The sequence below is a fragment of the Gobius niger genome (assembly GCF_951799975.1).
Source record: "Gobius niger genome assembly, chromosome: 17".
In the NCBI taxonomy this organism is placed as follows: domain Eukaryota; kingdom Metazoa; phylum Chordata; class Actinopteri; order Gobiiformes; family Gobiidae; genus Gobius; species Gobius niger.
The window spans coordinates 16,212,888-16,238,017 of NC_136868.1; the positions used below are offsets into that span (position 1 = coordinate 16,212,888).

At 42.7% G+C, this 25,130-nt stretch overlaps 1 protein-coding gene across 8 annotated transcripts in view; it reads right to left on the minus strand.

The window, feature by feature from the left end:
- celf5a (cugbp, Elav-like family member 5a) overlaps positions 1-25,130 on the minus strand; it is a 225,780-nt gene that overhangs the window by 164,852 nt on the left and 35,798 nt on the right. The gene's annotated exons all lie outside the window — the stretch shown is intronic.

Consider the following 25,130-nt stretch of genomic DNA (forward strand, 5'->3'; position numbering starts at 1 on the left):
TTCAAGGCCTTCACCAACTCGCTGAAAGCACTTGAGTCCACGCGGTGCCGGCCATTCACGAAACATTCACACATAACTATATAGTCGTGAAAACCTATTCTGAAAGTGGCCACATAAATTTGGCACTTTCTCCAGGCAAGTTTTTGTCGTTCACGCTTTTCGAATTTACACAAAAACTACAAAGATCTCTGAAAGTAGTCCTCAAGATCTATGAAATAGTCTCGAGGCGTGTCAGGAAGTTTTCTCACTGTTTGTTAAAAGAAAACAATCCTCCTTGTCTCTTGTGCGAAGCTAAACAAGTTCTGACTATGTTGCGGTGCAGATTTATTCACTGTATTAAACTTTGTATTGACCCATCCGCATTTGAGTAACTTTAAGATGTTTGCGGAGAACCATTTATTCTCCGTGGTGGCACTCTGAATGAAAAGTTTGTTATAGAGGCCTTTGGAGATTAGCCACAGTTCTTTTACTCGATCCACTTTTAGTCTCTTCAGTCCGGCTGCTCTTTTGCCACTTGTCAATAAATCTTTAATTCCTAAAAATACAGTCTCTGGTCCCTGCGTGTTTGTCCTCCCACTCTCCTCTCATCCTCTTGTTTTCCAACGGCTCTTTGGCATTATTATGTTGGGTTTTCTCTGCCTGTGTGAGTCTGGCGGTCCCTCTAATCCTCCAATGGACTTTCATATGCACAATATTTCCCCAAGCCCCCATTACTATGACAGCTTTTCAAACAGAACTGTGCAAAAGTTTCAGGCAGGTGTGAAAAAGGCTTTGAACCAAGGGGGCTTTCATGAAAACAGATTTTTTTCCTTTTCTATTTTTGTTATTAAAATTTCATAAAAGGTCAGTTATGACGTTCCACTGACTAAAAGCACAAAAGATTTGTTTTTTTTTATTATGATTTGCAATTGAAATATATCAGCTTTGTGACTAGAAAGAATCCCTCCCGCTGGAAGACAATAAAGGCTAATCTAATCTCACCCGATCTAATGAATTGCAAGACTTTGGCCGCAAATTGTTTATTGTTTAATGGGATCAGTGATTATTCATCTCTCGTGCTTTTGTTCATAGTTCTTCAAAACTTTTGCACAGAAATTCTGTTATTTAATTTATTCCGTTAAGCCTATTGTATTAAATTTGGATTCTCACTGCCGCATTGATTTGTACCAAGTCGCAATATATCAATTTGCCTATAGCATGCCCCACTGCGATTACTATAATAGTTTTTTGTAACCGCAGAGAATACTAGAAGGGATTGGTAATAGGACAGGGACATGTGAAGTGATAACAGGCAGGATTTCAATATTTTTGTGCCAAATGGTTTGAGCAGTGAGCCATTAAGTGGGCCACCGGCTCTCAGTCTAATTGTGCTAATGAAGTCCAGGGTGAGGCCATAATGTAGGGCCTGCACACGCTGTCACACTGAAGGTTTTATGGACACGGCTTGACTTATGGGTCACGCTCTGGTTGGCTGCATGTGAATACGTCAAAGATGGGGAGAAGAAGCATCACAAAACAATGGAGGAAGTAGCAATCCTCAAAATAAACTTTATGGGCAACTATGTAACTCGAGGACGAATATCAAGATGAGTTTCACTTCTACCTACTCTTTTTCGATTTTCTAAACTTCAAATCAATGTACCTTGATATTGCATACTTTCAGTTTTCTACAAACACCAGTATTACTAGTACTTCTCCCATTGCTATGCCTTTTTCAGCTGATACTTTTCATTCTATAGATTTTTCTACTATTCTGTAATTCCTAATGTTTTATTTGTCTGTTTGATATTTCTATCAATGTTGATTTCCAAATTGTTCTTCGGTTTGATCAAATCCGAAATGTTTGGGAATCCCTTCGAGGCAACTGCTGTTGTGATGTCGGGCTGCACAAAAACAATTGGATTTGATTTGAATTTCATTGTAGAAAGAAATGCCCTTTACACATTTGTTTCATCCCACATGTCAGAAGCAGTGGGTGACCCCGCGAGAACCCAACTCCAGAGGTAGGTTCAGCTAAAGGTTTAGCCCCAGGAGAAGACCTGGGGAGAAGACGCAAACTCCAAACTGAATTTGGGACCTTCTAGCTTCTTGAGGTGAGAGAGTTATTCAGAAAACCTTTATCTTGTATTTCCACAACTACATCTATGGCAACTAAATTTAGCCACAGGTAATGTATTTCTATGCAAGAGTACTTATAGAATTAGACGTTATCTGAAAAGGAAGTATATATCCACCTCAGTCCAACGTGACATTGAGGTCCCTGGTAAGTCATGCTAATACACTGAGTCATTTACGTAGCGGACAGCGTTACATCCCGGCCCGACCGTACCCTTCAGCCTTGCCCCCTCAGTGCATTACATTAGCCCTGCGGCTGGCCTTCCATCGCTCTCCCCATCTCCAACCCCTCCAGTGAGCAGGCCCAATCAGGAATCAATAGGCATGTCACCTAAAGCCCGTGCAGGGGTTGACACCAGTGGATACGACAAAAAAAAGTCTATTACGCAGCGGTTATCTCCATTACTGCTGAGTAACATGGTGTCGGGAGGCTGAAGATGGAAGAAGGCAGGCCGAGGAAATCGCTGAGTGTCGCCGGTGACAGGTTGTGAAACTCTAATTCGGAGCAACGTGTCTGATTAACCTGCATCCCTCCTTTGGGATAGGCTCCGCAAACGGGCCAAGGCGGGGGGACACACATCTGGCTCTCTGTCTACAAATGACTATGCCAAATCCAGGAAATGTCGACAGAGTAAGCCAAATGTCATTAAAATGAAAAATTACAGAAAATAAGAAATAACACAACAGTGACTTCTGGTGCTTCTCATCAGTGTAGTGACAGAATAATCACTGCCTTTTTTTACTTGGCAGCAAAATCTAAAAACCCAAAATGACAATATCCTAAACTCACCTGGGATTTAGTTCGGTTCCTTTGCGTTTTCAACACACACACACACACACACACACACACACACACACACACACACACACACACACACACACAAACACACACAAACACACACACACACACACACAATGCCCTGACTTTCTTCCGATTTAGGGTTGTACATCAAAGTCTTCTCGGGATACAGCCGAGTCAGAGCATAGCGGGGGTTTTGTCAGTGCAAGCAGCCGGTATCACATTTATCAATACATTTGTGCCCATGTCAGCAGAAACATTTAAGAGTTCAAAGTTCACGTTGGTTGTCCACTGTCAGCAGGTATTAGGTGTTTGCCAAGCCATGCCCCGAGTCTAAACGGCATCAACGAGGAGCGCTCTCCTAAATCAGGCTCATCAGCCTCTGGGCATAAACAATTTGCAACCTCAGCGGATCTGTCACACTCTCACTCGGTAAAGCTTAAAAAAATCAAGATGAATGATGCAGCAAAAATGTCATTGAAAAGTGATCAAGAGTTTGCGCACCAGGGGTATTGGAGTGATCGCATGTGCACTACAGAGGCTAAACACTGCCCTGGACTTAGAGAGATTTGAGAATTAATAGGTGTGGAAAAAGTCAGATATCTAGGGACAAATCATTATCTTTGAGAAAAATATCCAAAGAGAAAGTAAATAACCATTGGTCGGGGGAAGTGGTCACAAATAACGGCAGATATAAAAACTGAACCAGGTCAAAACATCTGCAATACGGCAAATTCTAGTACAGAACACTTGCCTGCCCTCCTCAATTTAAAACCATTGGCTCTGTAGGATGTTTCGATGTCACATGAACGCAGCCTGTGTCAGTGGCCTCTCACTTCTCTCCAGAGTTGTATCAGATGTTAGACGTTTTGTGTCAATGAGCTGATTGCATTAGGGGCTTTCCAGCTGGAGACCGATGGGACAGGCCCCATAAAGCACTGTGACACTGTTCACTGGGCTTCACCTTGGCCCAGTAACCTTGATCCGTCAGGGCATCAGTCAGTCTTTAATTGCCGAAATGCCCCGTGCCGTGTGTGGGTGGAGCAGCTTTGTCTTTCCCCAATGGAGCCACCTCTCCTTTTTTTTCCTTTTTTTTTTTGCCCACGCTTAGCCTCTCTGCTCTCCTGCGCCTCTGGCTTGTTTTATGACACTCATTTGCCTGATTAGCTAAACAAATGCTGACTGCTCTCTCGCCACCTCCTCAGACACGCAGCCATGGACCTTAACCCCCCCCCTTCACTGCCATTTGTATTTCCAATGGCCAGTGTGCAACGCTTGAAAATTATCTACTGTAAAAGTGCTCATAAATCATTACGCCTCTGAATCAGCAAACAGTGGCATTAATCAGTGGCTTTACGACAAATACTGTACAATTAATGTAATCTATTTATCTTCATTGAGAACGCGCGAGATGCTGCAGGGTCTGTAGCGCTATATAATATATCGCAGGCCCGAACCACAGCGATTCCTGTAATGTTTTATCTCGTGTTTTGTGTTTGCATTGATAAAATATGCAAATGGCCGCAAAAGGACCCTCCCACCGCCAACATGGCATTTATCTTAGTAAAATACAGCCTTTGATGCGGAGACCTTCGCTGGTAATGAAAGCAATAGGTCTCTGTGAGTGGAGATTGCTTTTGCAGAGCTTCATTTTACAGCCTGCCGTAGAATACACTCCTCTGGCAACTCCTCCTGAATGTTTCATCACAGAAGCCCGATCCCAGGGGCTGCTACAACCCCCTCATCACACATAGGCACGCATCATGCACGGCCGAGATACGAGAGTCAACTGGATGCCATTTCATCTGCTACGGGAGCCATTCCATTGCATATTCAGCGTGGGAGGGTACAAACGTGATAACATTTGGAAGCCAGGCGCAGCGACAGAAGCTACGGTTATGTCAGAATAGCTTTTGGATGTGTCCAATTATCCACTCTGGTTGGTCTATGGTGAGACACTCACAATAAAGTTGTTGTTTAGTTCTTTGAAAATGTGCCACTTTACGACGACAATGTGCATTGCTCTCTGATGCTCTCAGCTCCATGTTCCAGCACATAAAGGATAATGTGCATGTTTTCGATAAGACATAACTGTTACCAGTCAGTGTTAATGTCATTGCACCAGTCGTGTAGGTGAGACACCATTACAGAATGACTCTTCCTTTCTAGTGTGGCTCAAAAGAACTCAGAGCAGCTGTCTCTAAACAGAAAACTTGCAAAAGCCATGGCTGGTGGCTGCAACTAATCACTTAAAGCAGTACTAAGAAACTTGTTTACCATAATACATCCTTTTCATAGTCCCTCTGGGGGTAATACAAGTGTTGATGGGATAATCGGGGGGTCTTTCATCTCCCACTGATGCCTCTGGTCAGAAAACCACAGATTGCAGCGTTCCAGCACCGGGGCGGAGGCCCCAATACACACCAATGGAATCACGAAGAAGAAGGCAAAAAAATTATCTCCATTGTGTAATTGGATGTACAATATCCCTCTGTCCCTTTGTCTTTTCTGTCAGCGTAGTATTTACTCTCACGGATAATTAATGAGTAAAAAAATGTAACATACTCCGACACCTGCAGTGGCGCTTATGGCCTCTAGGGCAATTAATTACTTAGTACTGCTTTAAGGTGCCTCAAGTCTGTATTACAAGTTAAAGTCAAGGATAACACAACAATACTGTATGTGGTGTACTGTGAAGAATATCATTCAACATCAGCTGCTTTTTGTGTTAAACGTCTCACCACTAGTTGGCAATCTCACCATTTGATCTGCTCAAATATGAACACAGCTCATTTTTTTGTCCTCATTAATAAAAGGGTTTGTAAATCACCAAACATGACACAAGATATTGATCAAATTGGTGACTCACCAACAACCTTAGTGTGTCTTTGCTTTTTGAATTAGCTTCTAGACTGAAGCATACAGTCTAGATCTGACGCATACAAAACTAAAACATAAAAGCAGTGTTAAGTAACTCATGCCCCTTGAGGCCATAAGCGCCACCGCATTTGACGTAGCATGTTGCGTTTTTTTGTTTCACTCATTAATTGTCCGTGAGAATAAATACTACGCTGACAGAAAAGACAAAGTGAGAGAGGGATATTGTACATCCAATTACACAATGGAGATACATTTTTTTTCACTTAACTTGGCTGTAAATACTGTTTAAGCAGTTAGCTTTGCCCGTTAGCCTGTTAGCTTCTTCTCCACGATTCAATTAGTGTGTATTGGGGACTCCTACCTGGAGGTAGCAAAGTTGCAATTGTGGCTTTCTGGCCAGAGACACCAATCATCCCATTAACACTTGTTATACCCCCAGAGGGACTATGAAAAGGATTTATTAAGGTAAACAAGTTACTTAGTACTGCTTTAATATGTTTGCACGCTAATTGTTTAACCTAATGTGCGAGAAAGATGTGTGCAATCCTACATTTTAAAATATCTTTTTTATAGTCTATTGTATTTAGTTGGTGACTCATTTTTGAATCACTATCATTTTAGTTTTCAAGTAACGCTTCTGCTTGATGGATTCCACCAAAGAGATGGAAAGAAGCCAAAAGCAGTGTAATTTGTGGGGCACAGGATACAGGCTGAAGAGGAGACTCATATCCACTCGGAGGCCAGAGGCTGCGTTCTAGACAACTTAAACACTGACGGTTCAAACATAGTCACACAGTGGGAAGTGCGAACAGTGGCTTTTAATTAACATTAGGCCTATCCGTTCATTTGAAAGAGTCTTCAGGAGTGAGACAGGGACTTGAAAGCTCTGCTGATAAACCAGTCATACCAACGGAGTCCCTATTTCTGCCATAATTTGATCTCTTTCACTTTGTACCTTGCGTCTTTTTAGAAACAAATGGTGCTTTCCTTCCTTCCTCCCACTGATCCGTTTGATCCAACCTCTTTTCTCTGCGCAATTCTCTTCCTTCAAGCTTCAGTCTCTTTTTTTCCTGACACTCTTTTCTTTATTTCGTCTTGCTCTCAGCTTTTCTCCTGCTTTTATCTCCACTTCTTACAGAATAACTGTACGGCTTGGTGGGTATAATGAGGCTGTTCCTCTACACTTCAAAACTTCCCTTCACCCGTTCGCCAGGGCAATAAAACAAACCCGAAACAAATGTTCTGACATTTCGACACGGGGGGGAGATGAGTGGCCTAATCCATGCATCCCAAAATTGCACAACAGCTTAAGCAATGGAGACAAAATGAAATCCTAATACAGTAAATTAATCACAATATGAGTGCACAGGAACTTTTGGTAAATCTCATACAAGTCCAGGAGCATTGTACAGAATGAGGTCATCATTCTTACTAAACTCTTGTTTTGGAGACATCAAATCTAAATCATCTTGGACTGAAGTTTGTGTTCACATTCTTAAGGGAGAACCATTGGTTATGGAGTGTTTATGCTTTTCTCTCTTTACATCCCAGTTTTGCTCATCCCGTGTTGTCGCAGCCAATGATCTGTCCAAACTATTGTAATTCCTCTGATCGCAATGTACCCCCGTCCAGTGTGGAATTAGTAAACATGATAGTGTGCTGGGCTTATTGGGGGCGAGAGTAATTAAAGCCAAGAGCAGCTCTACGTGCAATTCTGTAAAGCATTTAGCCGCGGCGCTGGAACACATTGTCATGGATCACACCAAATTGGTCTGGGCAGCTTATTGTGCGGATACTGTTACTGTAGCACGTTTATAAAAGTAATTGGAGTGAGTGAAACGCCCATGGTACCCGCACAACACACACCTCCGCAATAAACTTGATTATTATGGTAATTATATAAATATAAATACTTCATCTGAAGGCTCAGATTCATCATCGCTTTAGTTAGGAGTGCGTTTGCAGGGCTGGGAATTGGGACTCGCTCAGAAAGCCAATACCATGAGTTGGTGGAAGTTAAGCACAATTAGATATCCATCTGAAGAAAAGGCGACGTTCTCACTGTGCTGCTAATAATCATTTTTCTTGTTCTTCTATTGATTTTTGTTATGGATGCCTGGATTCCGGCCTTAAAGAAAAGCGGTAAAGGGAGTAGTAGCGGCAGAGCGCGAGGATAGAGGGATGGCAGGACAGCAGTGCGAAGGAGGAGGGTCACTGATGAGTCTTGAGGCGCCCTGAGCAGTAATGAGCAGGCAGTAAAAATGAGACTGCATTGTGTTGTACTTTAAGGTAGTTCATCTTTAAAATGAATAGTCCCTGAAGGGCCAGGTGGTTAATGCCATTTATTAATAGACAGACAGGGCCAGCAGTTTTGGCTGCACTCCTCTGAGAGCCTTTAGTGAGGATGGAGAGAGCGTGAGTGACGAAGAGAGAGGAAAAAGGAGTAGGAGGGATTGGCAGTGCAGCTGAGCAAATGAAGGACAGACTGCTACAGAGACTTAATGATGGCTATGATAAAGTGCTACATGGTGAATAGCATTATAAAAAACACAGAGGCCTTCACACTGTTTCATTTGGTCAAGGAGGTAGAGGAAGACTAAAGACAACTTTGGAAAAATAGTCCGGTATGCTGAATTGTTCGTACATTGAACAAGGATGTAAAACTATCAGACTGAGTGCACATACTGTTTTTTTTGCATGCCATTTAATTCCAAGCCTTTTTGTGTAAAACCTTTGCCACAGGATCCTTGAAACTTCATGAATTGTCAACAGTTCCTCCATGTGCTATCTTTCATCGCGGGTTTTATAACTCTTTTAACATGGAAAACAGGTCAAAGTAATCCAGCCATGTGTTACAAAAGTATACAAAAATGTCTAAGCTCAACTCGTACTAAAAACAGCGGGGCGTGAAGCTGTTTAAGTCAAGGCAGAAAAACGATAGCTGCCAACAAAGGCAAGAAACTGTTTCAAACCAGTGACGTTGTACTTAAAACGCTGAGGAGAACCACCTCATGACATCAGCAGGTGGAAGGATGAATAACTCAAATATAAAAGCCTGGATGAAAGAAGAAAAAAAAGCAGGTGTCTTCTTGTAACAATGATATGAAAAGCTATTTCTGAAAGGTCAGTTTAGTATTACTTGCTGTAAGTCAAAAGTTGTCCATGTTTTTCATCAGAGAGGTTACTGTTTGATTTGTACAATTTGTAAAAAAAAAAGTGAATATTGGCTACCTTAACCTTCATTTAATCTTAAGACAAAATGTAGAAATGATGTGCAAAGGAACTTAAACGATAATCTCCTCCGACAGGGATTTATTTCCATATTTAAAAAGACAGGTGTGTGCGTCCATCCGCTTCTGCGTGTGTGTGTGTGTGTGTGTGCGTGTGTGTGTGTATGTGTGTGTGTGTGTGTGTGTGTGTGTGCCTGGTCCTGAGCCCGCAGTGACCTGTCCTACTAATGAACCAACACACATTACCTTCCTGTTAGCTTCCTGTTAGCCTGCTCAGTGCCCCGCCATTTGTCATAAAGCGGGGGGAGCTGTCACAGGGGGGCTGAAGACACACCACACATCAGCAGTGGAGAAAGAGAGAGAAAGAGAGAGGGAGAGAGGCCTGGCTGCTGCATCTACCTCTATCTGTACACCTCCCCTCCCAGCATGCACCACTCTGGCCAAATAGCTTTCATTACACGGGAAGTATCAGTCTTGATAAAAGATCTAAACAAAAGAGGAGCGGGTGGATTTACTGTGCCGCTCCACCTGGGCTTCCATAATATTGTTGGTGTTTCGAGTAAAATATCGCCCGCTGCCATTTGCACACATCTAAATCTCACAGTGTAGACCGTGTCAGTGTGTTGCTAGCTACAGGCCATATTGCTATTGATTGGTGGAATGAACAATTTCTTACCTGATGTTGGAGATGCACCAGAGGCAATGGCATGGGGGAGAGAGAAGCAGAGAATTTGATTAGTGGTGGCCCTAGACTGTATACAGTATGAACAAGCTCAAACAGGGAAGTACTGAAGGGGCGAGTATAGTCCATTATTGCACAGTGGCAATCAACTCAGCAAGCCACACACCATAAATCATCCCCAAAATGTGTGATTTTAACATAATGCGAGGACAATGCATCTGTCTAGCTTGTCAAAAACATATTAATATTCATGTGTTTCATGTTTTCCAACAAAATTTTAGAATTGTATTGTATCATTATATAGAAGCAAAGGATGAAGAAATACTGAAATCTATACCCAGCACACTATGCATTGTGTATTCATGAAGCACTGATGGCGATGATAAAAACAAAGATATTTTTAAGCCATCTGAATGGGACTGGTGATCCCCTCGGCCTCAGCCCATTGGCCCTTGCGGCCCCTAAAGCTCAAACAACCACAGGAGCCTGCCACCACAAATATGCTTTAAACACATAAATATTCATTGGCATTGCACATAAAGCCTGTCCATGCACTAGCAGAGGCAGCCATCTGCATTACCAGGACTCAAGCTGTGAGAGCGGCTCTATCCACCAACCTCCCTCATACGTGCAAGCACCGGCAGGAGGCAGGGCCGGGCCAGATCCCAACTCCCAGCGTCCTACACTTGGCAGGTGAGATGGTGTCTATCTATGGCACTTTATTTCTGTTTCCCGTCAGCTGAGTTTAGCACACTTTGTGGGCGAGTGTTACTTTGATAAAAAGCCTCCACACAAAGTTATATTTTGAAGACTATTGTTCAATGCAGAACAATAAATCTGTAACGACTCCTATCTTAAAGCAACACAACTTTGTTTTGTTGGCTAAGCATGGCTCTAACCAGGTTACTACCTGAATGGGAGACCGCAAGGGAATACCAGGAAGCCAGTGAGTGAGTGAGTGAGTGAGTGAGTGGTGGTTGGAGGGATTGATGTAGACTGGGCAGCCTCGCTTCCGTCAGTCTACCCCAGGGCAGCCATGACTACAAACATGGCTTACCACCGCTGAGTATGGAGTGAATGATGAAATTGCGACTACAAAAAGCGCAAAATAAGACTAATGCCTTATACAGCTAATAGCACACTGCTTGCGATCTCCATGGGAAGTTCCCGAAAACAGCTGAACATCATCTACAAAACCTTGGCTTTAGATATAAAGATCATACAGTGTATGTGAGATGTATGTAATGTCTTGAGTACACATGGCCTCGTGTCCATGTCCTGCTGAGCTCTTGGCTGACAGAACGGCTCATACAGATAAGGCCAAGGGATCTCCAGCCTGATCCTATGTCACCACAAGCTGCTCTCCACTAAGATTGCATCAGGACAACTTTCAGAAAGAAATTTGGCAGCAGGGGCACAATGGAAAACCATGAATGAGTTAAAACTACCAACACTTGGGGAATTGTCTGAGTAATGATTACACGGTCCTTATGTCGCAGCTACAACATGGAATGAGGGGCAACACCCGGAGAATGAGTTTGCACTGGTAAATGGTAGATTAAGGTAGCATAGTAGTAAAATGGTTGGTCCAGTAAAAAATGAGTTTAGCTTCAGTTTTCTGTGCAGGGAGCTTTCTTGGAAACTCTTAAGAAAGACTAGATAGTCATAGAGATGAAGTGAGTTCAAGCCCCTTCTGAGAGCTGAGAGCTTTCTAAACCTAGAGCTAACCCTGTGTTAAATCAGAAATGCAGTTGCAGCACTGTTGTTCACGCATGCGCATCAACAATTTTGTTTAGACACTTCTCGGCGGCTAATTCTGATGCAACAACCTGCAGCTAGAATGCTCCAATGATGATAAACAAACAACATTTTGGACGGGGAGAGCAATGGCGGAGGGCTGGAGAGAGAGGGGGGCGGGAGAGAAAGTGGCAGCGGCGCCGGGCAAATAAGACTCAGGGGCTTTTTCTCTAACATGAGATAGTTTCGCTTCTTTTAAAATGTATGTTTGAAGTTGGGGCTCAGCTGAACACAAGCTGTTTGAAAAAGCCTGATGCAAGACTGGAGCCGCAGATGAGAGAAAGGCCAGAGAGAAGGAAGGAGAAGTGGCTATGATCCACGCACAGACTCAGAGAAATATATGCAAAGAGCTTCTGTGGAAGAAAACAAGTAAATTGAAGGAGGCCTCCAGTGGTGCAAAGTGGATGTTGCAGTAAAAAGTCAATAGCCGAAGTAGAAATGAAATCATAAATTATGGGAGCAAACATGTAAGCACATGTGTGGTGTGTCCCCAAGGAGAAGCAATATAATACCACTTCGCACATCTTTCACGCACAACAAAAAGAGACAACCAAAGATATGGCGGCTATGATCCAATGAGATTAAATCTGAATGTGCTGAAGCCTGGGTTCTGTGGTAGTTAATGATGACTTTCATGTGGGAAGGTCAGAAGATGGCAAATTGTCTTTCTCGTGCTCTAGAAGTCTCCACTGTCCAGGACACACACACACAGACACACACACATATATGGACACACTTGTGCGGCACTTTAATCAGAGCGTGGCATGCTCTCAGTCCAGACAAAGCCCAATCAGAGCGGTGATAATTTGGCCTCTCCTTCAATCAGCAGCACCATAATTGCATCAGTCACAATCTCCATTTCATCTTTCATCTGGGTGTCATGGCGGACATGAGACAGAAGGACACTGTGGTACAGAGTAGACCTATCATTACCAAAGTGCGGCCCGAAACCAGAGAACAATACGGCAAATTGTTACTTCAAAGCAGGGCTGAATGAATTTGGACAAAAAATATCAGTGTCTTAATGTGATTTTTTCCATCAAGTACTGAACTTTGCAGTGCACATTTTCAGATGTCAAAGAGGGAGTATTATGATTGGTGCAGGTATCTACAGGTAAATCAGCTGAAACAAAATGCCCAGTGGTTTCATGTCCTGATTTTGACACAATGTCACCATAAGCCCCTCCCACGCCCCTCCCTTTCACTGCACAGCTCGTTTGATGTGGCTAGTGAAGCTATGGTGAGTGTCTGTACTCCACGATGAGAGGATTAAGCTTAGCAAGAGATCGAGAGGTGAGGCAAGCAGGACCTCAGGAGGCGCTTTTTGGGAGCTGCCTGCCACTGCGGTGCTAAAAACAAAAAAAGAGCCAAAGGAGTAGCTTCAAGATTACTCTAAGGTGCGCGAGTGGGTCGAAACACAGCTCCAGGTATGTTTTTGATGAGAGAGTATTATAATGCTTTTTAAAAAAAGCTGTAACGTGCTTAATACCCCCCCGGACTGAAATACTGTATGAGCTGCTAAACGGATATCAGATTATATTTGTCAAGGTACAACCCCATTGAGACACAAAGACATTCAGGGACTATACAGAGTTTAAAAATGTAAAAAACAAATATGTATTTTCCTCCCCCCACATGTTCCAGCCATGACCTAATGTGTAGAATGAACCCAGACCTGTTCACCACAACTGCCTCTAAAATCCTGCAGTGTCACTCAAAAAGGTGTTAATTCGGGTCCGAATTGCCGTCATGCACAAGCTTAATATAGAAGCTGCAGTTACACGTATGACCTGAGGTGGCAGTAGTGAGTATTAAATGGCTAACTTGCATCTAGCCCCTTTAAGTCTCTCTGCGGATGAAACGTAAAAAACAGACATAATGCAGCCATTACAATTTGCTAATTGCGATTACGATGCGATTAATCTTCTCACATTTCTTGAATATTCTTAAGTCACCAATGCTTAAGGCTATTTTAAAGCAGTGATTCATTCTCAGGCATTCACTATATACAATTAACATATCTACAAGGTTCACATAGAAGAGACCCGAATTCTCAAAAGGCTTGTCAGCGTGATGGCTTCCCGTGACTTTTGTTATCTTTAGGCAAATGGCTCACATATGTTCCTGCTGTAGAGTAATTCATATGTCAGGTATGTGAAATTAACCTCTAAATGATTAATGGGACGCTTGAAATCCTCAGAAGTAACACGAGGGATCACCAAGAAGGAATCCATAATATGGGCCATTACCAAGGAGCCAGAAAGGATTCGAGTGGAGCGCAAGATGTAGATAAATGTTGAAATATTAATGAGCAAATAAGCTGTGATCGGAAAAACAGCGATTTGACTTAAACCACCTTGGACTGTAGTGTTAAATGGTCATTTGGTCATATGGCTGTTGCATATTTTATTTATTATCTGAAACTTATTTTCCTGCATTCCTTATCTTGACTACTTTTGATAAATCGTGATCTCTCCAACACCCAGCTACGTTGTCTATCAGTTTGGGTAAAGATCCTTATATTCACCATTTTCTCTGCTTTTAACACGTGACAAATAGATCTTTACTTGCTGCCTATGTTCCCAGCAGGTTTTAGCCGGCGCCGCCATATATCCACTAAATCCATAACCACTGCATAGCACTGGGATTCCTACCGGACTGTGAGTTTAAAAGGCAGAAGGATCAATTCGGATGATCTATGAAAATTATTAGTAATGACATTTATGAATTTTTTATGGAAGGTAGAAAATGTCATCATAAATTTTTATATACGAAAATGAAGCCGGAATATAAAACAAACAGCATTAAACATTGAACGTGTCCACCATGTCAAAAAGGTTGTGCCCAGAATAATGGGCGAGTTAACAGACAAGTGGGCGGATTTAAACAAGCCACCACTCTCCTCTGTCCTCGCTCTCCGGCTTTTTCCACCAGATAGAAAAGGTCAAGGCTCCGTGTCTAATTAGCATTGGAGAACGATGTGCCAGATTCAAAGGTTGCTATTTAATAAGAGCCATCATTAATTATTGAGTAATTGCATCTGTTTGCACTGATCTCAACCAAATTCATTATATATATTACAAATGGAAGTGAGCAGCAAACCGTGGGTCCTGGGTTTTAGTGCTGTTCCAGGCGAAAGGTATCTGGAAAATGTCCGACAACCGACTAAAGGAAGAAAAATGCCTTGGAAGGCAGCTCGAACTGGTATTTACAACTTGTAAACTCAGAGATTATCAGAGTGGTCCAACTTCAGACACAGATGAATGCAGCAATGGTGGCCAACACGAAGAAGGGTCACTGAATGAACAAAAACGATACTTGGTTTTCGATACCTATGCTAAATTATTTGTCATATAGAACTATAAAACAGAGTAATAATGTTAATGTATTCCTTTTCCTTATTTCATTTCTTTTGCCTTTGTTGTTTTGGGGTGAAACAACCAAGGAACTTCCTTTAACTGCAAAACTCACAAACTTTTGACATTTTTTCCCAATTTTGCCCCAATTATCCCTATTTTATTTCCCTTTGTTTTTCCCAATTTTTTCCTCTTTTTCCGGTACCCACCCAGCCCTAGTCATAGGTACTGTCATATTTTCCCAATACCAATACCAGATACCGTTGCCTGAACAACACTTTTTTTGATACCTACATTAAATTATTTGTCATCTAGAACAAACAAAAAAAATCAATCAATAAAGTTATTCCATTCTTATAGTTTGTGATCATTTATTTGAGCTCAAACAACCAAGTAACTTTCTGTAGTGCTGTCCCAGGATCTAAATTATTTATTTTTTTCCAGTGCCAGTGTTTGTTACAGTTTTTTCCCCCCTGATACCACACCTATACTGGTAAAGATGTTTTGATACCACACTGGGTTGCATACTGGCATCATACTGGCACTCTGAAAGATTGTCTAGTTCAGGGGTAAATGCTCAATCTATATCCGATTAGGCTTTTACAATAACTTCATGAAATGTGCGCATTAAAACAGCTTTTTTAAAACTCCGGCAAAAGTATCAGCATGAAACATTGCACAAATCTATAATTCATATTCTAAAATGATTACTAGTCAAGCACATAAACACAGAGGAGCTGACATTTTTACCCCTGACCAGTCAAAGTGCAGCAACTGAGGCAGCGCGCACTGATGTCCTTGCCTCCGTTAGAGTATATCATTTTTAAAGAGGCTATATTTTGCCATTTACCGCTGACGAGAGCAAATTTCGTGGGGACAGGAGAGACATGGAACATCTGGATAGCATTTAGGCTGTTTATAAAGACAGGAAGTCCTCTCTGACCTGTTTTTCACACTTCATTTACTGCCATGGATGGGTGTCAAATCTGCAAGTGTGTGTGTGTGTGTGTGTGCGTGTGTGGTTGTTTTCTCGCACACACTCCCTTTGCACTCCCTGTACGCCTTAAAAATACATGAGAACATTGCTGTGGTATCAAGTCAACCCTCTCCTACCGGACCAGTATACGCGTGTTGCGCCAGCTGCCAAACAAAGGTTATTTGTGCCGGCTGGGCGTCTTGGGGCGAAACGTCACCACACTTAAACTAACATGCAGATATAACTTCAGTATACAATGGAAGTGTCCTGTATGGCTCAGAGCTTACAAAAGCATATTGCAGTTGTAGTCACAAGTATGTACAAAGACTTGCACAGCCAATGTCCAGGCTTTACAGCAGCTCAACATCTTGGCCACACTTGACATCCTCGTCCTACCATCTCTGGGCAGCCTAATTACGGTCTGAAGGAGTGCGCTTCTGCCAGTGACAGTTGGTTCGTCCGGGGCAGGCAGAAGAATAGCATGTGGCTAAGGGGAGGGGATTAGCATTCACATGGCACCTGTTGCCAGCCTGCGTGCCCATGCAGCCTGCACATAATTACAGTGATTTTGTGGAGGAGAGGAGTGCAGGGGTAATTGTAGTCTTGGCAGAGCACAGAGAAGAGAAAGAGAGCGCAGCAGCAGCAGCAGAAGGACTATCCCCCACCAGAACTGCAGATAAATGTGTCCGTTACTTTAGACACATAAACAGTTATAAAATACACTCTGATCTGCCGGCCGCTTGTACTCGTGCACGGGCATCTGAAAACCGTAATTAAGTCTCTGGTTTCCAAGGCAACGCTTTGGTGGACAGATGACAGAGTTAAGCGAAAGCACAGGCGACATTCAGAATGGTAATCAAGAGGACCTAATGACACTGATGGGTGGGGGACCAGCAGCCAGGGCTCTGCAGGGCTCTCCGCGATGGATCTGTGCTAATAAAAAACATCTCGGAGCTATAAAGCCCCTGCCTAGGCTCACTCACTTAGCAAGCCTGTTGTGCCATCACTTCAGCCATTACAAATTATGTTATTTAGTAAACGTCTGCCGGGACACCCGGGGGACGGCAGAGAGGCTAGAAGAAGTGGTGGGTGAAGGGAACATATAATATTACATAAAGCGTTAGCACGGTGTAAAGCTTCGATGATTGCTGTTAAGGTTTTCATTACACAAAATGAGTAATTGCTTGTCATTTGGAGCTGGCATATCCCACAATCATCCTCACTTCTGTGCCATCAATCAAGCGTTTAAGTGCTGATGACGGGGCGCACATTTAAAGCAGGCCAGCCGAGCCACAATGCACTAGGGAAACTCATTGTTTGCTTCGTTACTCCGCCGAGCCCGCCGACTGTTGGAGTGTGCTGTGGCCGTCTTGTGTGTCTATTGTCTCGAGCCAGAGTTGGAGCGCTTATCTGCAAGGAACAAGACCAGGATGGAGCCAGGTACTCATAAACAAAGGTTTATGCATTACCCACTAGCGCTGTAAAGTGCTTTGTGTCCATTCAGGGAGTTAGGCGCTGTTGTTTTCTTGTCAGAGGTCTCGCGCAGTAAGGTAGAGATTTTACCTTCAGCTAAAGTAAAACTACCCCGTGTGAGAGTGAATGTGTTCAGTCTGGCTTCAACTTGTCAGGACCATGGTGTACATTTATTTTTGATGACTTATTTTTTTATTCTATTTTATTGTAACAGGGATTGTCCACTGCATTTGTCCCATCTTTCAACTAGTGCCTCAGGGGAACATGTCAGACGCAGTGGGTACCCGCAGTGCAGCACCCGCAGTGCAGCACCCGCAGTGTGTGCAGCACCCAGAGACCCATCTCAAGAGCTTGACCCAGGATCTTGGTCCGGAGATCTTTGCTGAAGGATTTCTCAGCAACTAAAACTAAAGAACAGTGAGCAGAAGAAAGGTCAATAGTTTAAAAATGAGGAACTATGACCTAAAATTGGGAGAATGAATTACATGAATGATTTTGCCATTTCTTTCTGCAAAGTAGGTCACTTAGCACGCACAAAAACACACACACACACACACACACACACACACGGGCACACTTCACTGGGATGCTGCTGCTGGATTACAGCCACATATTTGCCCAATCTGTAGCACACAGCTCAGTGAGCCTGGAGCTGAGGCCAAGAGTTACCATTACTTATAGGCCTGCTTAGGACCAGCAGCAGTGACTCCCACATTCACACGAGCCCAATGTGTGCAGAGCTGCAGAGGGCAGAACGGGCCCCCAAGATGAGACTGAGAAGACACATAGCATGCCAGTCAAGCAAATGATTAACGCAGTAAAGTCAAAGTCAAGTGGAACAACAGCTAACTCTCTGGTGCAGCCTGAGCCATCATATCCCCCCCCCCTCCCCAAACACACACATCTTCTCCATTCCTCATCCCCCTTTGCTCCCGATTCCCACCAAATCTCAAGCTTGGTTTGACAGCAATAAAGTGTGCAGCTCAGGCAGCCTGTGCTAGTAATATACTTTTTTCATACAGATCAGCCCGGACGGCGATATAGCCAGAAGGCACAAGATGAATATAGTGTACAAAATGATGACAGGGGATGGCTTGGAAATGGAAATTCAAAGATAGAAGCCCAGCACAACACGACATAACAGGTTCATATTTATTTTTAATATTGAAGATATTTTTACATAAAACAACTACCAGTTAATAAATAAGTCACAAATCTTTTATGTCTGACTCAATCAGAAATCATTTTCCACATAGCAAGAAATCTTTGTGCAAAAAAGGCTTAAGACACATGGAAAAATGATGGTGTTCTGTTATTTTTTACTTTCTGTATGTTTGTGATGCAAATAATAATAATCAAAAAACGAGCCTGCATGGTTATCATGCATGTTTAGTTTCAGCAGACAGAAGCAGTGAGCAGATGGGCACATGAACAGGCAGCACCAGAAGCAGCTACAGAAGGTCCCAGGGCCAGCGCAGAGTAAACAGGTATTCATAGCCAGTACTGGCTGAGGCGGAGAGATCAATAGCTTAATGGAATTACACTGGCTTTGAAACATGACTGTCAATCATATCTTCCAAAGCCTGTTTGTTGTTTGCTTTAGGCCTAACTCGCTCCTTCGAAACTGGGCACAAAAACCTTGACCAGCTGAGAAGATGAAGAGGCACTTTGATACACCGATAATGGATCGTTTTAAAAGCCTCAAAGGAACATACACAATAGGCTTAATGACATGTCCAGTTTCTTGCAGGTGAATTTAACACAGACACGTGATAATGTATTTGACATCATTAATCAACTGAATTGCAACCCACAAGATATTAATCATTTGCAAGCCTTTTTGAGCCTTTGTGTGTTCTCATCATATATTTCAGAGATGATTCATTCAGATATACAAATGAAATAGATGATGCCAAAGAAAGAGCCTTTTTTTCTATCGTAAAGCTGTCTTTGAGCCACAGTAGGTAGTGTCTGATTTGGACACAAAACCCTTCCCAAGTGAGGAGAAAGACACATTTTAAAAGTAAACAATCAAGCCCTCTCCTCCTTCCTGCCAGATAGGACCCAACTTGGTCAAAGTGATGCCACCAGGGATTCTGATTAGTTGCTGAGATCAGCAAAGAACGGGACTTAAGAAAGATTAGATTATTTAAAATCACTTATGTTACATTAAATTTCAGGCCCAGGTGGTCAGTTATGTGCACTCTATTGAATTTGTAAAAGATTCAAACTTATAGACTATCACTTTAAAGGCAACATTACTCTTAAGACATATGTGGGCCAATCACTGAAACCAACCATTTTGTTAACAGAATGCCACTTGAAATATTGGCGTAAGAATAAAATTTCCTGTATATGAGCCTAAACTGCTAATCCTGCCCCTGTGAAGCCTGCGTGCCCCTCCACAGTAAATCCCTGTTTGTCTGTGCACCAGCAGTGGGGTGGTGGCACACTGAGACACCCATACTGTACGCAGATAAAAATACTTGCCACACGGCATGAAGGCGCGAGGCTAAGCTCACCGCAGGGATGGCGGGTGTGGCGAGCGATTAGGGGCCGGGAACAGATGCCCACCTGCTCCCCCTGAACTTGTGCCGTGGCTCTGCTTTGCCACGCGGCCCGGGCATGCCCCTGGGTGCCTTAATACACTGTTTCCATCTGTTGCCTGGAAAGTGAAGGGCAGAGATGTCCAAGTGCATGCATGCTGCCTTTCTCAATCTGTGGCCTCTCCTGAGCCGCTTTCAGCAGGGTACGGAGATTGTCACAGTCCATTTTTTATTACTTCAGTACAGTGCCTTTTTACAGTATCAAAGTACCAGAACTAAAATGCTACCAAAACTACTTGGCATTTAATTTGAAGCTGATTATGTTGACATATAATAGGTTAGTGGATTATTAAATTGCAGCTGCCTCCTTCAATGTGAGGTTTGTTCCAGTATCCAATTTAATGTTTTAAAGGAATAGGCCATACTGGGATATTTTCTTAGCTGAGCTTAGACGAGTTGATGCGTACCTGTCTGGTCTTTACCCGTGTACTCAGTCACGCAAAAAGACCTCGCATGTTGTTAGCATTTCCACTCTAAGCTCAGGTAAAAACATCTCAGTATGGAAAAACGGTGGCCTGTTCCTTTAGCATAAGTTTCAATTAACAATTTTGAAATTCTGACTTCTTTTACACCTTCACTCCCTTTGCTTACGCCTGTATTCACAAACCCTGGTCCTCTCCGGCCCCTCAAGGACACTGAATTCTGACCCTGATCCTGAACCTGATCCTGATCCGATGCAGTGGTTCTGAAACTTCTCACACCAAGCACCTTATAATTGATATGGGCTTCAAAGATATCCAGCCTTAACATAGTAAGATTCTGCCATGCCATGTCATTGACGCTTGCTTGTTTTTGTTTTGCGACCCCGAAGCGACTCTTTTGAACCCTGAAACAAAAACTCACTTTAACCGTATATGACAAATAATAAGCACTAAGAGAGAGTAAGTGAAATCACAGTGCCTGTTCCGCAGCCATCACAGCGATGCGGGCGCCCTGAGCTTTGAGCTGACAGAGTAGTTCTATACGTTTAGCATAATGATGACATGACGGCAGGGAGCGCAGAGATGAAGAAAAGTGTCCTGCGTGTCTTCTTTGATTTAGCTCAATCTCATCTATTTAAGACCAAGCCCTGTATTTGCTTAGCGAACACAACAAGGGCAACATCAAGGGGGGACCTGCCTGGGAGTACAGTGGCTCTCCGGATAAGAGGACGACACTGATGCCCGGCCTGTCTGTCAAATAACTGTGATTGGGAACACTTTGTGCTCCCTGCTGGAGTTGTAAATGATTATTATCAGCACAAAGGGCCGCCTTTATTCTAATTACCTTGTAAATAAACTTGCTTGTCATTACTTTTCAAACCAATTACAGGCTGCCTAATGGAAGCGCTTAATTAGCAGACACTCCACCAGAAAAAAGAGACATTGGAAGAAGAAAGGGATGAATAGGGAAAAGGCTAGAGGAGGGACGGCATTCACTGAGTAATTATACAGTCATCATGCCTTTTCTCCATCTGATGCGGTTTTGCAGTGGCCCCACAATAGGCGCCGGACCTCTCACTCGCCCTTCTGTCTGTTAAGCACAAGGCGGACAATGGAGCGCTCTGCAGGCGGTGACCCGGCCCCCTAATAGTGCGGTGGTAGTCGTGGTACTCTCAGCTGGAAGACAGGAAGAAGAAAAATACCGAATCGAGGATAGCAAACCCCCTCCCTCAGGCCTCTCCAAACTCTTCAAAATCTGCCAGTACTCTCGCAACATCAAAAGCATTAGCACATTAGGAATAACACTGGCATCTGGAAAATTGCTGTAACAACGCTGCTTTGTTTGCTTTGAGAGAGGACTTTTAATTTGTATTCTTACTGTATCAAAAACAGAAATCTAAAAACCTGGATTTCGCAGACTCTACTCTGCGACAGCCTTGAGGGAAAATGGCAGCCATTATGCAAGCAAACAAAATAAAAGTGATTTGTTACTGACATTGATAGTGCCATGTTTTGGATAATAGCGGGGCCTTTATATTGACAGTCAGAGCAAGTCACCATTGTCATAATTAGAGACCATTTTCCTTGACGGAGCACTGAGAAAGAAGAAATGTCCTTCTGTCATTAGCGGGAAATGTTCTTGCCCTGGTTACAGCCTTTCAAAGGGCTGTGACTAAGAAACAGATGGAAAATCTTGGTATTGCGTTTTGGCTTTTGAGCGAATACAAAAGCGAACATGAATAGGTCTGTAACAAGAAAGTGGTAAATAACTCCATTTGTTATGGGGTATTATGGCTTTTATTTGACAGGGAACAGGGTGAGACACCCCTGGACAGGCTTACATGAACCAAATACAAGCTGGGTAAACATCACTTCTACACATTTTTTTTTAAAAGGCGCATCATGCAACTTTTAATGTGAAAAAAAAAAAAAGTTGATATTTGACCTTGTAGTGACCCAGTGGCTGTATGAGTGGTCAGCATGGCGCCTTTATTTTCCGTCACAGTGGTCTCTAGGACAATCCAGAATCCATTGTTTGGAAGGTTTTCACTCCTGACGGAGCCTCTCAACAGAAAACCTACAAAACAATTGATCCTGGACCAACGTGATCGAAAGTGAAGGCGCCATACTGACCACTCATACAGCCACTGGGTCACTGCAATGTCAAATATGCACAAATTTCAACTTCTTTTTTCGCATAAAAAGTTGCATAATGCACCTTTAATGATTTCAGAAAATTTCACCAGCATCTGAAAAAGTCTCACTTTCTTTTCCGGGATACCAGCTCCACTTTAATGTGACTGGATTTCTAGGTCTGATGTCATTCCTCTTGGAATAATACATTATATTTTACATAGCCTATTATATAATTCAAACCTTGGTACGCAGGCTGCTTCAGAGGAACACTAATTTAGAAACCCTTTTCGTTTTTATCCTGTTTTAGTGGTAACTAGGGATGCACCAATCCGATACTGGTATCGGGTATCGGAGCTGATAATAATGATAATTTTTTTTTAAACGATATCGGATATTGGCTTCAAATATTCGATACTGAACCAATACCAGTTTTGGCTATCACCGCCTTAACTTTTACCACCTAAATCTACGTGAATATGGGCATGCTGTATATCATTGTAAAGCTCAGAACCTGGAGAATTCAATTACTAGTTTAACATCTGCATGCTAACGCTAACCCTAATAAATCAAATCGGCCATTGCTGAAGCCAAGTGTTTGTCTTTTAGTTTAACAAATAACTGATCTAACATATTTGTAATGATCAGATCACATAATGTTGTTTATATTAATGTAACTAAAGCCTGTCATATACCCAAGGATACTACTTAGTGTAGAAAAGTCCAGTCATCCTTGTTAAATGTTTATCAACTCTTAAAAGTTTATCAATAGATAGAATTGATAATTGATCTGTAACATCATAACAATAAAATATGACTTCATTGATGCTACAGTGGAGAAGAATTAATACATTTTTTCACTCATAGAAAGCCACTTTTAAGAAAGTATCTTGGTATCGGCAGATGCTCAAACCCCAGTATTGGTATTGGTATTGGTAGCAAAATAGCTGTATCAGTGCATCCCTCGTGGTAACCCTCTTTTGCCGAGGAATAACTGCATAATTTAGAACAGTTTCAGCCCCAGTTTCGATCTAGCTCTGTTATAGACCCATTTCGATCCGGTGGTACACAAGAGACTCTTGTATTTTCTTCGGTGGTTCTTGGTGTGAAACTTTTAAGAACCACTGGTCTAAATGGATAAAATACCGAGGGACCTCATTGCCCCATAATAGCCAAAAATATGATGTCAAATGTGCAGGGTCTAGAACAACTCTATGTGGAGCTGACAGAAGTGGTGACCCCAACCGCACGGAGCACCTGAGAAAGCCAGAGAAAGAGAGAGTGATTACAGCCATATTTAGAGCTGAGGAAGAAATGTGCCTCACTCAAAGTTACCAATAGACACGAACGGGGCCAAGGGTTACAGCGAGTTTGGGGATTTCATATAAAATTCTGCCGCCGTAATTGTGTCCCAGCTCTTATCCCGAGCTGCATCGAGCCCTCGTTTGGCGACACTTTCAGGGCGTCTTATCTGCTGCCATTCTCTCTCCCTATCCGGACCCAATCAAATTTGCTGTGGCTAGGAAAGGGACAGGCAGCGTTAGAGAGAAATACAGCAATGATAAGGGCGGGGAGCTTGTATTTTTTTATATGTGAGAGGATTTTTTTTCTAATTTGAAATGAACAGTTTGCTTGGCATGCTTATCTTGCTTTCATTAGCGGGCTGTCATACTGTGAAGGCAGCCACAGAGTGCGGCTGGAGTGCAGGCAGCAGACAGGCTATTAGAGGAGTGGGCCTCACGCAGGTGGAAGAAAAGGCTTCGAGGCAAGGAGAGAAGGAGGGAAGGTTTTTATATGAAACAAGACATGCAGCTGAGGACTTTGGAGTTAGTGAGTAGAAGTAACTTTAGGTGCGGATACAGCAGGGTTAGATGGCATATCATAGCAGATGTCCCATCACGAGGATATGAATATTAATCTCCATATATCTCCCTGTTTCTTTGATGTAAATGAGCTGACTCAGAGTGTTCCTAAATTTTAATCACATTTTGCTGTGACATTTCAAAGTCAATTATCTGGTTCCTGCCAAAACCTCAAAATGTCTCTTTTCTCCGTGTTCCTCCTTTCAGAAAAGTTGCCAGCGTCTCATAATTCTTCAGAGCAGTATGACAAAAGGCAATCTTTTGATGTCACTTATTGACAGTTCTACTTGTTCATTAGCATTTATAATGTGATGTGTCAGCCGAGAGCTATGAGCCACCCACGCAACACATGTGCGATACATGTGTGCCTTACAACTGGGCTCTGCTGTAGGAGGTCTGAAGTTACAGCCTTTAAACCTTCAAACATAGGCCTTCACCCGAAAAAGCCTCAAAACATTCCATTGTTATTTTCTGAAATGTATTCATTTCCAATGCACCTTACATCATGCAGTTTATGATGCATAAACAATAATGATGACGCATGAGCCTTATACAGCACTTTAGTGTTTTGCAATTTCCAGTTCAGTCACACTCCATACTGTAGGAGTATGTGCCCTCAGACCAGAGAAGCAAGTAGTCCAAATGTGAACTCAGGTAGTTACAAAGGTGATGCCGAGTCTTTAATGCTTGAAGCAACATTTTTATTTAGAATTGACCACTTGGATAACTGTGATTTCAGCGATGGCCTGTGCTTCTCTTAACCAGACACACACCTGTACTAAACTAGACTACTACGTTG